The sequence below is a fragment of the Dromiciops gliroides genome, chromosome 2, assembly GCF_019393635.1.
Source record: "Dromiciops gliroides isolate mDroGli1 chromosome 2, mDroGli1.pri, whole genome shotgun sequence".
NCBI classification, from domain to species: Eukaryota; Metazoa; Chordata; class Mammalia; order Microbiotheria; family Microbiotheriidae; genus Dromiciops; species Dromiciops gliroides.
In genome coordinates, this window is record NC_057862.1 from 195,621,219 (window position 1) to 195,638,673 (window position 17,455).

Here is a 17,455-nt window from a genome sequence, read left to right on the forward strand (position 1 = left end):
TGACTTGCCCAAGATAGTATTAGAGCTAGGATCCTGTACCTAACAAATCTTCCCACTAGGTCACGCTGTGCTGGTGATTCAGTAAACACTTAGCCACTGGTTTCTGGAATCATCACTAGGGTTCTGACAGTGTGATCTCCTGACTCTCTTCTGTTAAACAAGGATTACCCAAACAGCAAGCTCTCAATAAATGCCATGGGCACACTGAGGGTTTCTTGGCGCAGCATTTGTTTTTCAATCAATGTGAGGCTTTAAGGAGCAAACTGACTAACAAAGCTTGGCTGGGTCTGTCGATGTAGGACGCTCAGGGGAAGGAGACGACTCCCAACTACTCAGCTTATCTTGACTCCCTGGGAGGCTTGTGGCAAGGTGGAAATGAACTAATGGATGTGAAAGAATGCACCCTATTAGGTTAAAAAAAAAGTACTAGATAAATGCCAGGCGTTTGTGTCGTTCCGGTCGATACAGCCCAGTCACTTTGTAAAGCACGTGCAAGAGTCGGGGACTCCAAAGTGGCCTACAGTCGGGTTGGGAGGTCAGGAGGCGAGTTTATTCGGGCGTTTGACTCCGTGAAACCAATACAAGTCGAGCCTCGGATAGGCAGGTGGTGGGGTGGGACGTAGGATCTCGGCGGGTGCCCGAGTGTGCCCTGGTAGAGGAGGGAGGAATGGAGCGACAGCAATTCCGCGGATGAGCCAAGAGCGAATCCCCAAAGCAATTATGACGCCACGGCAGCCCGGCTGGACAGACGTCAAAGGCCCCGCGGCAAAGGCAGCCCCAAACTAAGCCAATAGCCCTCGGCCGCCGGCCTGCGCCAAACCCGCACACTCGAACACGCCAACCCCGTGCCCTCCTTCCGCGCGCCAGGCGCCAGCCCCGCCCCCGCAGCGCGCCACCCCCGCGGGGCTGGTCTGGTCCCTCCTTCCGGCTCGTGGGCTTGTTCCAAAGCCACTAGGCCACGGAGCGCGACGTTCCTCTAAGCCCCGCCCCTAGGGCGAGGGCGCGTTCTCCTTTTCCTCTCCTCCCCTCCCCTCCCCTCCCCGCCCCAGCAGTTCCGTTACCAGCGGGAGGAAAAACCGTCCTCCCGGTCCCCGCCCCTTCGCCCCCAACGCTTTACTCCCTACTCCCCCCGCGATCACAACACAGCCGGCTACGGAGGCCCCTAACGTACAAATATCTCTCTGCCTGTCGTAGGTTCTGTACCCCTGCCGCTCCCTCAGGTCCTAGGGCCCTCCGGCCAATTGCCGTAAGGAACTTAAGCCGGTTCCTTCCAGAGGCAGTAGCTCCTGATTCCCGTCGCGGAAACCGGAGTCTCCTCAGCCGCTACGGCCTCTCTCAACCCTTCCCCCCACCTCGCGGAATTGTGGCGGGAGGGGGAGGAGGGAGCCAAGGCGCCTGCGCGGAGAGGCCGCTCTCCATCCGGGTCTCTGTCCGTGCGGTGCAGCAGGTCGGTAGGCGGGAAATGGCGACTGGCTGAGGGAACTGCTGTTGCTGCTGCTGCTACTGCTGCTGTTGCGGAGGAAGCGGGAGAGACACCACACTGTGCGCAGCCGGGACTGCCGCTGGAGTCCGAGGACACTTTTCTACCGTCACAGTCAGGTAATCTCCCTCCCCAGGAACGGCTGCCGCCGCCGCCCCCAGCCTCTACCCTCCGCCTCTTCCAGGGCCCTTCCTGCCGGGGTCTCCTCCCCCTCTCACCCGGGTCCTGCTGCGGCTCCGGAGCCTCCGTAGGCAGGCGCTTTAGTGCCTCGTGCCTCCGGTGTGTGGAGCCGCTTGCTTCTGGACTTTCCTCCCGGGGATCGGGTAGGGAAGCTCGGTTCCCGCCAGCTGCAGTTCCCCGGGCTGCGGCCTGTGTTGTTTGACGGGGAGAAATGTGTAACGTGCGGGCCCCTTCACCTCCTGTATCCCCAGCCCTGGTTGCTCCTCTAGGCCTTAGAGAGGTGAGGGTAAATACTCTTTCTGCCGTTCTCGGCCAACCAGGTGTTGTGAGGGGTGTGTGTGTGTGTGTGTGTGTGTGTGTGTGTGTGTGTGTGTGTGTGTGTGTGTGTGTGTGTGTGTGAAAGAGAGAGAGAGAGAGAGAGAGAGAGAGGAGTGTGTGTATGTGCGTGTGTGCGTGTATCCGTTCCTCCGGTGAATCTTGCTTTAGGGGGCGTTGCTCTCCGTGGCATCTCAGTTTTTATAAACATAACCCCTGAGGGTCAGAGGTGGGTAAAGCCAGTCGTTTCACCAAGTCCATTTGCCTACTACTGGACCCAGTATCAGGTTGTCTTTCTTTTTTTCCATTCCCCCTTCCTCCAAGTAAGAGGCCAAATACTATTGACCAATATACTATGTAGTGGGAATGGGGAGGGGGGGCAGTGTAGGCTGAAACTGTGGTTTCCATGCTTGATGACATTTGCCTTTCTTTTGGCATTAATATCAGGGTTGGGGTTCACCCCTGCGTCCTTGAACTAGACAAGTTCTTCCAAATAGACTTCCTTCTCAGTCCTAGGAACATGTAAATGGGATTGCTAGATAGAGTGACTAGGAAAGCCTTTACTGTTAGAACCATCGTAAAAACTACCGGGATGTTTTCAAAGGAAGTGTACTTATTAGCTGTGAAGCATAATTAGTCACCCCCAAGGCAGATACTTTCCGGGTCCCCATCCCCCAAATTCTGCCCATCCGTGCATGTATAAATTAGCACTCTGAGTAATGATAGGTTTATTGGTATGGTTTTCAGTTTACCTGTAACAGTTATGTATGTTCTTTCCTGTCTTTTCACTCACTTTTGCTTATCCTTCTCCATTCCCCCTGCCAAAAAAAGCCATATCGAACTTTGAAACTGTAGTTTGCAGTTGTGCTATTATTACTACAAATAGCAAATTAAATTAAATTGCCTTTACTTGACCTGTTCATCAATATTACAGCAGGGAGTATATAAATAGCTGTTCATAAAGACAAATTACAAAGAATTTTGTGACTTTGGCATTACTGACTGGTTTGTGACCTAGTCTTAAGTTACTTTTATTCTTTTGTTGCAGAATCAGAATGTTTGATTTTTTATGTTTTAAATTTTTTGATTACAGCGATTGAAATTCCTAACAAGCCATTTTTTTATTCAAGTCAGGTTCAAGTCAGCTCACACAAATGAAAACATAGGATATCTGGCTCATCTTTGAGACCTCAAAGGCCTTCACATTTCCAGAGATGTTATTAAGAGATGGGAAGTTGCAAAAATCATTATCCCTATTTCAGTTAAAGTTTGCCTAAGGTTACATGGTGAGTCATTGGCAGAACTTTAGGCTTTATGTTGTGTTAGAATCATTTAGAACTAAAGTGAACCTCTATTTTCCCCTTTCCAAACATTGAGATTCTTGTGTTTATTAAGAACTAGTGTGGTTGTAGTAATGGAAGTTTGTATGTCACTTGTTAAGTAATTTTAAATGTTTATTTAAAAAAAAAGATCAAATGAGTTATGAGAAGTGAGTTATTGGCCTAGTGTGGAGTTTTGGTATTCCATTTACTTTACTTTTGGACTTCAGTGACACCATTAGGTAGTTTTCAAGGCATTCATGTACTCAATACATTTCATTTTATATGTAACTAAATGAACTTGTATGGTGCTTTTGAGAATTTCATAGTATTGAGATATGAAATTCTTCACATGGGAGCCTTTATCAGTTCTTTCATTATTATTTGGAAGGATACTAGTTGGGTTCTCTTAGCCTCTCTGGCAATTGGGCTACACAGAAATACAAGCAGGATTGATTTGTTTTATTGTACTTTGATAATTCTGTTCTTTGTAGTGACTTTTTTCCCCAAAACTCTTGGACATTTAATTTAAGATTAGCATGTCTTCATTCAGTAAGTTTAGAAATTGAGCTTTAGGTTGGTTGTCACTTTCCCAAGGTCACCTAGCCAATCTGTAACAGAGCTGAAGGCATTAGAACTCTCAAGTTTCTGATTTCAAGTTCATGACTTCCTCCTCCAGACCAGTGCCAAATAGATTGAAGAAATAATGTCTAAAAACCAAACAAACTTGTATTTGTTAAAAAAAAAAAAAGACTAGCATGGGTATTAGGACGGGTTGAATTAGAGTAATTTGTCTTCTGTGTAACAAATGAAATTATGAAAAGAGTTTTAAAGATAATTATAAAGTGGCTTGTGATCCTTTGAGAGAGACTGTCCAGTTATAAGGATTTTTTAAAATCATGGTTTACCTTCTTGTCATGAGTTGAGAAATTTAAAAGTGGAAAATACACTTTGCCTATTTAGGTATGTTCAAAGTTATCACCAAAGAGTGGTCTAAAGTCTTCTAGGAAGATAGAAAATGTGGCTTGCCAGTTCTCTACTGGGTTATCTACTACATACTTGGTAATTTGAGGATGGGAAGGTAATAGGAGGTGCAGAGGCAGTTCTAGTTTGTCCCTTGCTTGACATTTACCATAGGAGGGTACATAGGGGAAAAGACAGGTATCAGTAACCACTTATAAAATGGTTGGGTTTAGATTAAATTATAATAACCAGGACCATACAAGTAGGCAGAGTAAGTAGCTAGGGATGAAGTACAATTTTGGGGGCACCAAAGCCCTACAGTAGATCTAAAGTTGTTTGGGTGGGGTTGGGGGGCTTTTTTTTTTTTAATCATTGGTCACTATTGTGCTAATGCATAGTCTCCAAGGTGTTACCCTTGTGTTGGTATATTGTTTATTGGCACACTTTTTAATACAAGTTTGTTAAATTAGTTGACAGCTAATGGGGACCCTGAGACACTTGGACTGAAGAGAAAAGGTTAATTTTCTAAAAGTGGGAAAAGTACAGGGAAAGGGATATAGAATTTTACTTGAGTGGGATGATCCAGTGGAAAACACTTGTTAACTGGGTGGTAACATGAAAACCCTTTAACTAGGTTTAAAAACCGGGATGAAAGTCCTTTTAAAAATAAGTCATTTGACCTCATATGTGTACTTGTCCTTAAAGCTATCTATTGCAACTTTACAAATAGATTTTTATAGCCAAAAACTATACATTGAGCTGAAGAGGAGTTTACTAGGCAATTTATTTTCCTTTCTTCTTGATCTTCTCTCATATACACATATGTGCTCATGTGAACACGCGTGTGCGCGCACACACACATTCTTCCTAATATGAGACAAAAACAAATTTGTTTTCTTTTTTAAAAGTTACTTTAAATTATTATTTTAAAGGTCCATATAAAGGGGGCTTTGAACATTAAGATATAACATTTGTTTTTTTGCAGGGTAATGAGGGTTAAGTGACTTGCCCAGGGTCACACAGCTAGTGTCAAGTGTCTGAGGCTGGATTTGAACTCCGGTCCTCCTGAATCCAAGGCCAATGCTTTATCCACTGTGCCACCTAGCTGCCCCCAAGATAAAACATTTAAATAATGGAATAGGGATAAAACCTGGATATATAATATTTGAATAATAGTCGCACATTCTACATCACTACAGGCTATAGATTGTATACACTAAGCATCTTTCAAATAAATAGACCTCTAACAATATATAGCTGTATCCTACCTAATTGTCATTATATATTCCATGAGAACCTGATTAAATGAGGGTGGTTGTTTGTTTGTTTTTTTTCAATCTTTACCTGTTCTCACTGGTATTGGGAAATCCCAGTGAGAAAACTCTTACCAATGAAGATCAACCCCTGTTTTGCACTTTATAATCTTATAAATAGTCTTATGCAGTTGAGAGTTAAGAGGTGACATGTCTCCTCCCCCAGCGTATATGTATATATAATTGGCCAGACTTGAACTCAGTTTTTTCCAGCTCTGAAGCTAGCTCTCACTATGCCATGCTGTTTCGCTAGGTTTGAAGCACTACATTTTCATAGTTTTCTTTTAGTTTTATAGAAAACTAAATATGAGAGGTTTGTGGTTCTATGAAAACAAATTAGACAAAAGTGTCCTTAATTCATTAAATTGTAGATGTGAGTTATGTTTTCTGGGTAGCCAAAAATCAGACAGTAAAAGCTTAAATTAGAGTTTTACAGCCTCAGACTATAATTTTGATGACAATAATAATGACTTCCCCCACCTTGGGACTTGGGCGAGGGGAATGGGAATGAGAAGTAATATGTATGTATGTATGCATATATGCATACATGTCATTAATCTTTCAACATAATTTGATAATTTCTCAATAATATCAACTGTGATGAATTTCAGGAATGCATGTTTAGTGGACAATTTGAAAAATGTTTGCTGCTGAAGTTTTAAGTAGACTCACAACACTGAATTACAGAGATTACTCTTGAACATTTTTGATTTATCAGAAATTATTAAAGTGTAAATCCACTTACAGGTCCTATGGACATAAAAAAAATGTTTTTTATTTTTTTGAACTAACTTATTCTAAATACTCCAAGAAGGCCTGTTTTGTTTTTTTTCTTGTCAAAAAGAAGACTTCACTTGAGGAAGCCAGGATTTTAAGTTTATCATTGTTGATCTAGTTAGATCTATTTACTTTTGTAAAACATTTCAGCTTTGTTATAAATAACTAAGAATTCCCCCCAAAAATTTATTTTTAAAAGTTTTGTTTTTTAAAATCACCTAATAATTTAATCACTTTCCAATATGTCCTACTTCCTCCCCACTCCAAGAATGCCACCCCTTTTTTTTTTTGTGAGGCAATTGGGATTAAGTGACCTGCCCAGGGTCACACACACAGCTAGTAAGTGTGAAGTGTCTGAGGCCGGATTTGAACTCAGGTCTTCCTGACTCCAGGGCCGGTGCTCTATCCACTGTGCCATCTAGCTGTCCCCAATCCTTTTTTTTTTTTTTTTTTAGTGAGGCAATTGGGGTTAAGTGACTTGCCCAGGGTCACACAGCTAGTCAGTGTTGCGTGTCTGAGGCCGGATTTGAACTCAGGTACTCCTGACTCCAGGGCCGGTGCTCTATCCACTGCGCCACCTAGCTGCCCCCCAATCCTTTTTAATAAAAAGAAATGGGGGGCAGGACTATATAAAACTAATCATCACATGAATCAAATTTGATGTGATATGTAGTCTTCCACACCCATAGCCTTATAACTCTGCAAAGAAGGAAGGTAAATTGTCATACTTTTTTTGTGTGTGTGTGCAAAATGCTTCTATTTTTTTTTATTCATATATTTTTTTTATTTGTTTGTTTTGTGGTGGGGCAATGAGGGTTAAGTGACTTGCCCAGGGTCACACAGCTAGTGTCAAGTGTCCAAGGCTGCATTTGAACTCAGGTCCTCCTGAATCCAGGGCTGGTGCTTTATCCACTGCACCACCTAGCTGTCCCTAAAATACTTCTATTTTTAAAAAATTATTGCTTGGAAAAAAAAGTATCCAAGCTACATAATTTTGGGTTAATTAAGTAAAACAGTTTAATATCTTATTTTGATAATAGTTGTTAACTTCCTCTTTTTAGCCCAAATCCATGATTATCCTAATGAATTGGGAATGATTCACTTCCCAAGAACTTCATAACCTTTATTAAATAAAACAAAATCATCATTCAGCTTTCTATGCTAGCTACAAAATTAATCTGATATATATTTAAGATAAGTGCTGTATAGCTTCTAAATAGAAAGTTACATCTGTCTCTGAATTATGAATATGGATTAAATTTATAGCAAGCCTGGTTTTGGATACCCCAAAAAATCATTAAATATAGTATTTATGACTAGTTGGTGTAAATAGCTTTGTCTGTTAGCTATGTAAACCTAGGTATTTCCACTCAGTCTTTTTCATCATCTATTTATCTCTGCTACTTAGTTTTATATACTTATCAGGGTTAATTCTCTGCTTTGTCAGTAGTGAAACGTGAGAGTGCGTTTATGTATGCCTGGTCTCTACTATTTAATGTTAGTCTGAGTAGTGGAAAATTATTTCACAACCATTCAGTTAACAACTTAGATCTAAGGCCCTAAGACCTTTAATGACTTAAGAATTTTTGATTGGGAACTATTCATTATTGGTCAATATCTGTTGCTTGTTTTTCCTTGAGTAGGTTCCTATTATAACCATAAGACCATATATTTAGACATTAGAACTAATTAGTCTGGTGATGGAATATTATTGTGCTATAAAAAATGACAAGCAGGATGATTTCAGAAAGGCCTGGAAAGACTTATATGAACTGATATATAGTGAAGCGAGCAGAGCCAAGAGAATGCCCAGCAATATTGTTTGATGAAGAAGTGTGAATGACAACTATTCTCAGCAATACAATGATGATCCAAGACAATTCCAAAGGACTAATGATGAAACATACTATCATCTCCAAAAAAAGAACTGATATTGATTGAACAAAGACTGAAGCATGCTATTTTTCACTTTCATTTTGTTTCTTTTATTCAAGTTTTCTTAATACAAAATGACTAATATGGTAATGTTTTACATAATTGTACATATATAGCCAATATCTGATTGCTTACCCCCTCAGGGAGAGGGGAGAAGAGGGAGGGAAGGAAGAATAAAATTTGGAACTCAAAACTTTAAATAAAAATGTTTATTATTTGAAAAAAGAAGTCCAGCCCCCCCTCATTTTCAAGATTTGGAATCTGTGACCCAGAGAGGTTAAGTGACTTGCTCAAGAACACAAAGGGCTGATGTAGGATTTGAACTTGGATCCTCTGTTCTAGTGTTCTTTCTACTCTCATAGTCTTCATTTCATTCTATCATTGTTGGATACAGGTTTTTTGGTTTTGTTTTTGTTTGTTTTGATGGGCAATGAGGGTTAAGTGACTTGCCCAGGGTCACACAGCTAGGAAGTGTTAAGTGTCTGAGGCTGGATTTGAACTCAGGTCCTCCTGAATCCAGGGTGGGTGCTTTATCCATTGTGATTAGAGCTTCTTCTTCTTCTTCTTCTTTTTCTTTTTCTTTTTTTTTTTTTTTGTGGGGCAATGGGGGTTAAGTGGCTTGCCCAGGGTCACACAACTAGTAAGTGTCAAGTGTCTGAGGCCGGATTTGAACTCGGGTCCTCCTGAATCCAGGGCTCGTGGCTTTATCTACTGTGGCACCCAGCTGCCCCTGGATACAGGTTTTTATATAAAATTATAATTTTTCTTTATAACTTACTGTTTAGCTTACCTTAATGCTCTAAAATGATGTTTGCTCTAGTACATAATGGATCCTTTAACATTGTCTCACACATAGTAGGCACTTAATAAATATTTATCGATTGATTAAAGTTCAAAATGAATTACCTGTGAATTTGTGGGGTTATTGAACCAATTAATCACTTTTTTCCTCTTGGTAAAATTAGACTTGTTCTTGTGATAATTTTATTGAAATTAAGTTCATATTTTTAATACTCTTGTTAATTTATATATTGGGGCAGTGCTCTAAACTTGCAAATATATGTTCAAAAAAACTTTAAATATGGAGTTGTTACCTTGAATAGAAAGCCTATTAGTTTGTGAGAACAGGTGGCATGGTGATATCAAGATTTTATATAAGCTTATTGGGAAAAAAAAGAGGCCTACTTCTTTAAAATTTAAGCCTCTGTATTTTTGCTAAAGTAAGGTCCTTTGCATTGGCATATATTTTCTTGGACTTACGCCCTTTTTTACATAATTTGTCATTTGACAGGTATGATTAGGAATTATGATTATAAAAGCTCCAAATTATTAATAGGTATTTATTTTGAAGCCTAAGGGGAAAGTAAACATGCATAATTGATGGAACCTACCTCTTGCAGCTAGAAAATTAACACTCATTAGAAATAAGAATTTTTGTTATCTTGATATTTTCTACTGCTTTTCTATCAGTCAATCCAGAAACATTTACTGAGCACTTATGTGCTAGGTACTGTGCTAGGAGTTGGGAAGTTTTAAAGGTGCTTACAGTCAGTCCATCAGAGAGACTACATGTACGTATATAAGTAGATACAGAATAAAATGTAATGCAGTAGAGGAAAATACTAAGAACTGGGAGAGATCGAGAAAGGCTTCATTTTTAGGAGTTAGTGCTTGAGCTGAACATCGAAATGATGGAGAGCCAGAGGAGTAAGAAGAGAATATTTCCAAGATGTATTTAAACTTGTGGAACAGATGATGAAATGTTAGGTAAGAGGAGCAAGCAAGCAAATAAGCCAGTTTGGCTGGACCATAGAGTGGATAATGTATTATAAATCTGGAGCTAGAAATCACTGAATCTTCTTGATTATGGAAGTGACAAAGACCTTATATTTAAAAAAAAATTTTTTTCAGATCATACATTTTATTGTTTCTTTTACCCCACTTTTTCTGTGTAACTTTTTTTTTTTTTGCGGGGCATTGAGAGTTAAGTGACTTGCCCAGGGTCACACAGCTAGTAAATATCAAGTATCTGAGGCCGGCTCTGAACTCAGGTCCTCCTGAATCCAGGGCGGGTGCTTTATCCACTGTTCCACCTAGCTGCCCCCGTAACTTTTTTTTCATAAAAGTATTTTATTATTTTCCAGTTACATATAGAGATAATTTTCAACATTTGTTTTTATAAGATTTCTAGTTACAAATTTTTCTCCCTCCCCAAGACAGCAAGCAAAGGGGAAAACCTCAAAAAAAGTAGAAACAGTATGGTTCAGTCTGCGTCTAGATTCCATAGTTCTTTTTTTCTGGATTTGGAGAGCATTTTCCATCGAGTCCTTTGCAACTATCTTGGACCATTGTATTGTTGAGAGTCAAGTTTATCACAGCTGATCAACACACAATGTTGTTGATACTGTGTACAATGTTCTCCTGGTTCATGTAAGTCCTTCCAGGTTTCTCTGAACTCCTCGTTTCTTTATTTTTTTAAAGTTATACATTGTTTCTTTTTAAAATTTGTTTTTCATAAAGTATTTTATTATTTTCCAGTTACATGTAGAAATAGTTTTCAACATAAATGTTTTTATAAGATTTCTAGTTTAAAATTTTTCTCCCTCTCCTCCCTGAACCCTCCCCAAGACAGCAAGCAGTCTGATATAGGTTATATATGTACAATCACATTAAACATATTTCTGCATTAGTCATGTTGTAAAAGAAGAATCAGAACAAAAGGGGAAAACCTCAAAAAACAAAACAAAAAGTAGTAGAAACTGAATGTTTCTTCTTGTTATTCTTTTGCTTGTAGAAAAACACATTTCAAAATTAATAATGACCAAAATGTGGAATTGATGGGTTAATAAATTATATAATGTGACTTGTTTCTGCCCTACTTGACTTGTATTAAGTTAAAGATTGAAGGAGAATAAAAAAAACCCTATTCCCTCATTTGACTCAGGGGGGAGCATTGGGTAGTAAGAATAAACTGTGGTATAGATAGTAGCTTAGAGCTGCTTAGTATGGATTATTCAGTGTAGAAAAAAATTTTTTAAGGTACTTAGTTGAAATACTAAATTAAAAAAAGACGCTCAGGTAAGTAAGAGAATGTCACCCATTTAAAGCAGTAACTAAACTTTTTCTTTTGTCTTTTCATTTAAGCATAAACTTGCTAGGAATTCTTTAGGAAGGGCCATGGATTTAGAAGTGGAAGAAGAGGTCCCTTGAGGTCATGTAATCTAACCCTCTCATTTTGCAGGTGAAGAAATGAAGTGTATGAGGTAAGGTGACTTGCCCAAGATTACAAAGTAATCAACAGTCAAAACTTGAATTCAGTTTCTGTGCTACAAATCCAGCATTATCTCAACTGTATTGTTCTGCCTCCTTTTGCTTATGAATTATATTTTAAATTTCTCTTTGGCAGAATATGTCATAACTTCTTTGTGAGCCCCTCAATACCTAACATGTCTTCCCTCAAGTAAGTTATTTATTAAATACTTATTTAATGATAAACCTTTAGTTGGGTAGGGTTTTTTTTTTAGCAGTTTACCTGGTTACGTAGCATATTAGGAATTAGTCTATCTCATTTTCCTTCTATAGCTTTTTTGATTTTTATTTTGTATCTACTTTGATCTCTATTTCTTATGCATGATGGTCTTAAAGTACTATTTCACTGACCATCAAGAAAGTAAGGAGCACTAGGCTATTTCTGAGCAACTCTGAGAGGCAGCATGGTGCCTTGTAAAAGATCCTGGTTTTGGAATCTGAGGACTTTGGTTTGGATCCTAGTGCTTCTACTTAATACCGTAAGATGATGAGCAAATCACTTGACTTCTCTGGCCTTTAGTTTCCTCTGTAAAACAAGGAGATTGGATGGCCTTCTAGCTCTAAATCTGTGTTCCTGTGATTGAAGGTGGTTTGGTTTTGGTTTTTTACTGTGTCATTTTTTTGATGAAATATCCAGATTATTCTGTATAGCAAAGTACGTGTAGTTTGGTTGTTTTCATAACTACAATCATAATACGTGTTATTAGAAGACAAGCTGAGGGGCAGCTAGGTGGTACAGTGGATAAAGCACTGGCCCTGGATTCAGGAGTACCTGAGTTCAAATCCAGCCTCAGACACTTGACACTACCTGTGTGACCCTGGGCAAGTCACTTAACCCCAATTGCCTCACTAAAAATTTAAAAAAAAAAAGAAGAAGACAAGCTGAAACCATTGTTTCTCACTTCAGTCTTTGGCTGTAGGACAGTTGAGTGAGAAGAGAAAGCTTAATAGTTTAAAAAAATGTATAAGCATATAGTATTTTGTTATAGTGAGAATTATTGCCTGCTCTGCCAAGTTTTACATTTTCCCTCATCAGTCAGTTTGGGGATGTATAAGGTAGAATAAAGTAACTAAATGAGTGACTACCCAATTTGCAGTGTTTAGCCCTCTTTCCTACTTATCAATAATTTAGTAAACATTTCCATTCAACCTGCATATATACTAGATATACTTTGCTTTGGTCAGACAGTTATCTAGAATATTGTTTTCAGTCCTGGGTATCACACTTTAAGGAAGACATTGACAAATGAATACAGAGACAAAATGTGGGCTACTGGAGACAGTTGAAGAAATGATGTTTTTAACCTAAAGAAGAAACTACATAAGGGATGACATATCTAAGTATTTGAAGGGCCACCTTATGGAAGAAGGTTTGAACTTGTTTTGCTTGGCTCTTTGAGGATAAAACTAGGAGTACTGGGATGTTTCTGGGATTTCAGTTTGATGAAAAGAAAAACCTCCTAACAGTTAGAACTATTAAAAAATGGAATGGGTTGTTTGAGGAGAGAATGAGGGTTCCCCATCACTGGAGGAATTTCAAGAGTAAGGAAGACCGATATTGTAAAGGTGATTCCTGTTCCAGTACCATTTAGACTATCTGCCTTCTGGTTTTTTCCAACTCAGAAATAATTTATATTTCTATAAGACCCCTCTGGGATTTGCTGTCTTGGGGGAAGGTGGCTAAATTTGGAACCCTGACTCTGGCTCTCTGCCCTGTAATAAGTAGTCAACCAACTATCCAGCACGTCTCCAGTCTCTCCTCCCTCAGTGCATCTTTTACATAGCTGACAAAATGATTTTCCTAATGTACTAGTCTGTCTCACTTACCTTCAGTGGTTCACTACAACCGACTCACAGGACAAAATAGAAATTCATTAGATTGGCATTTAAGGTCTTTTTCAGTCTTACTAGAAATTGCTTTTTAAGTTTATTTCACTAACATTTTTAGGCATATTTTTGTTCCCAGTCAAACTTGACTGACTACTACCCATTTTCCTATCTCCGTTTCCTATCTCTTCATCCCCCTCTATCTTCCCTGTGTCTAGGTAAGATACTCTCCCCTCCATTAGAGTGTTTTGTATTGGTTTTTTGCAGGGCAATGGGGGTTAAGTGACTTGCCGAGGGTCACACAGCTAGTAAGTGTCAAGTGTCTGAGGCCAGATTTGAACTCAGGTCCTCCTGAATCCAGGGCCGGTGCTTTATCCACTGCGCCACCTAGCTATCCCTCCTCCATTGGAGTGTAAACTTTGCAGCTAGGGACTGTTGTTTTTCATCCCCAGCACACCATACAGTGTCTCACATGTCATAGGTCCTTACTTAATAGAAGTGTGCTGAATTGAATTTTGTTTGGTTGTAGTATTGGAATTGACAATTATTTCAACTTTCAGAAAAGAGAAAATGTGTGCCTACTCATTTCTCCTCAAATAGTTGAGTGTTTATCAGATAATTATATATTTTAGTGTGCATGTATAATGATTTTCCACGGGACATTTACAGATCCTGTTCTGTCAGAGAAATGGAGTTAAATAGATACTTTGTTTCAGAGGTTTTGTGAAAATATTAGAGCTCAGTTTTCTAAAGTTGGGCAGATTAACAACTACTATAGTAAAAAGTGATTTTTACAGAGCACTTTCCGTAATATACCCAGTTGGATATTGTCCCAGAGCTTTAAGGTGAGCAGGAAGACATAGACCTTCCTTTTACTAGGTTTTCCTCACATTTTACTAGGTTTACTGAAAATGTCAGTATTGAAAAGTTGCATAAAGTCTCATGTTCAAAAAAGAAGACAAAAATAATGTGGAATTCTAAACTCCAGTAAATTTAAATGCATTTCGATAAGGCCACAGAATGTTTAAATTTCTAATTGTAGCATATTCTATATGATTCCTTTGGATTTAAGAGCAGTCTTGGTTGATTTAACTGATTACTTGAAGATGTTAATAATAAATGTTTAATTTACCAGCTTTCAGAAATAAGTAGTTAGTAAATATTCAACATAGGGTTTCTAGCTCAATTTAAGAGAACTTTCTGATACCATGGTCAAAGGAACAAGCTACTTTATTGAATCAAGTCAGCAGTTTTATTTTCAGTTCCAAATTCTTTCTTTCCTCTACCTGTCCCTCACCTATTGAGAAGGCAAAAAGAACAAAGCCCTATATACATTCATGCACACACATATACGTACAAACGTATCTATACATGTGTATGTGTAGTGATGCAAAACAAATTCCACATTAGCTGGATAGAAAGAAGAAAAGAAAGAAAATGTTTTGATTTGCACTCTTGAGTCTCTTCTTGAGCTTTGGAGTTGTAGGTCATCATATTGACCTCTTTGAGGAGGGGTGGTAGCATGTTTCATTATGAGTCTTCTGGAATTATGGTTGTTCATTGTGTTGATCAGAGTTCTTAAATTCTTCAAACTGGTTCTTTACAATGTTGTTATTTTATAAATTGTTCTAGTTTTGTTCACTTCCCTCTATCAGTTCATGTAAGTGTTTATAGTGTTTTTCTCATATAAGTAAAAGTTCATAGTGTTTTTCTGAAACCATCCCTCTCATCATTTCTTACAGCACAATAATATTCCATCATATTCCTATATACAGTAGTTTGTTCAGCCGTTCCTCAGTTAAGGGGCATCCCTTCAGTTTCAAATTACTGCTACCACCAACCCCCCCCCCAAAACCAACCATTTTGTAAATATTTTTGTACATATGGGTCCTTTTCTTTCTTTGATCTTTTTGGGATATAAACCCAGTATTGGTATCCCTGGGTGAAAGGGTATGTACAATTTAATAGTTTTGTGGCTCAGCAAACACCCACAAGTGTAAGATAATACTTTCCCAATCATTATAATTATTCAAGTAGAAGCTAGGTGGTCCTCAGTCTGTGGATGTTATTATAAAAGGGACTTAGGAATAGGTATGTCCTTTCCAAGTCACATCTGCCTTTGAGTCTACAAATAATGAAAGTTGAATGTCCTGAAACAATAAAATAGAACTTGTTTAAGAACAGAAGTTAGATACATAAAATCAAGTAGAGTAAATACATTTAAGGAGGTTGATAATTCTGCTAAAGAATCAACTAAGGAATCTTATTAATATTTTTGTGATGTAAGTAATTAATCCTCTAATTTCTTTTATGAGTGTTAGCAATGAATGGAGGTGCTAGCCTTGTAGTCAGAAGGCCTGGATTTAAGTTCTGTCATTAATACACGCTAGCTGTGTAACCTGCCAGTGGTCTCCAGACTTTTTAAAACATGTACCCCTAATATGTGCATATTTACTTATCTACATATTGTATATATGCATATATGGACTTAATATCTACATTATAAAAATTAAAAAATAGAAAATCATGATGCAGTGATTCAAAGGGCTTGTTTTAGGTTGTTTATTATAATACTTGGTTTTATTGGTTGTTGTTGAAAAAGAAACCCCAGGATGACGCATAGATCCAAATGGAAGAAATGTATCATTTATTGTGCTTTCTAAATCATGACACTCATTTTTCATTCCATTTATCCAGTTTTTTGTTGAAATTCAGCTAGTAAATTTCCATCTTCCCCAATGCCAGTAATTTTTTGAAAAATTAATTGGATTTTGAATTTTCAAATTTTTTACAAATGGATTCAAAACCTACAGAAATGTTTCATTTATTTATTTATTTTTAATTTTTGAAATGTTTTATTTTTGAATAGGTTAAAATTTGTTTCCAAGTTTTTTTTTTTTAATATGGAGGTAGGAGTTTTTGTAGGTGACACATTTACAAGCTTTTCAGTACCCCAGAGAAGATGGGGTGTGGGGGGGCCACCCTCAACTACTTCTACTGGGAGAGTGATCAAAAGTGATAAATGCTATAGAGAAATATAGTTAAGACTGATAAAAGGCCATCAAATTTCTTCTAGTTGACAATTTAGTTATTTTTGGGAGGGAGTTTGGAATTATGAATATAAAGTGACTACAGGGTATATACTCTTTGACTTCGATTCCACCACTAGGAATTGACCCAATAAAAAGAAAGTCTCAGGGGAAGCTAGGTGGTGCAGTGGATAAAGCACTGGCCCTGGATTCAGGAGGACCTGAGTTCAAATCCAGCCTCAGACACTTGACATTTACTAGCTTTGTGACCCCGGGCAAATCACTTAACCCTCATGACCCTGCAAAAAAAAAAAAAAGAAAGTCTCAGCACACAACAAAAATTTTAAGGCAGCTTTTTTTTTTTTTTGTAGTGACAAATTGGAAACAAAGTAGATGCCCATTAATTAGGAGACTGCAAAACAAATTGTGATGCATGAATATAATGGGAGAATGTGACCAACAGAAAAGCATGAAAAGACTTAAATGAACTGATAGTCAACTTGAGCTGAGTCAAGAAAATTATGTTTAGCAACTAAAACAATGTAAATGGAAGGAAAAACCACTACAAAATTTAAACTGCATGTTGTAAAATTACAAAGAATAAGCATGACTCCAAAGAAGAGTTATGAAAAGACATCTCCCACTCTTTGAAGAAATGGGAGGTGGTCTACAAAGTGTGAAACATTGCATATATCTTCAGATTTTTTCATTATATCAATTACTTTTGCTGACTGATTTTTTTCTTTTCTTTTAAAAACAATCAAATATGTTTTATAACCTATAACTCTCTGAGCAGGGAAGGGCAAGGAGACACTTAGGTGGTGATGAAAATAAAAGATATCAATAAAAAAAATTATTGTTAACTTTGAAGGAAGCAGTTTCAGTTGAGTGGATCACTCCAGGATAATGATGTTTAGAAGCTGGGAGATAGAAAGGATAGTGGTACCCTTGAAAGAATTTCGAGAGTTGGGAAGACTTGTGGGTTTGGAGGGTGGGAGATGATGTAAT

General features: G+C 38.3%; 1 protein-coding gene across 3 annotated transcripts in view; it reads left to right on the forward strand.

The window, feature by feature from the left end:
* Window positions 1-1,125: 1,125 nt before the first annotated feature.
* CTDSPL2 (CTD small phosphatase like 2) overlaps window positions 1,126-17,455 on the forward strand; it is a 104,334-nt gene continuing 88,004 nt past the window's right edge. Inside the window, exon 1 of one of the 3 annotated variants that reach the window (XM_043986805.1) lies at window positions 1,126-1,599. The gene's annotated coding sequence lies outside the window, so the exon portion shown is untranslated. The remainder of the gene's footprint in view (window positions 1,600-17,455) is intronic. The other 2 variants (XM_043986804.1, XM_043986803.1) reach the window with 2 other exon arrangements.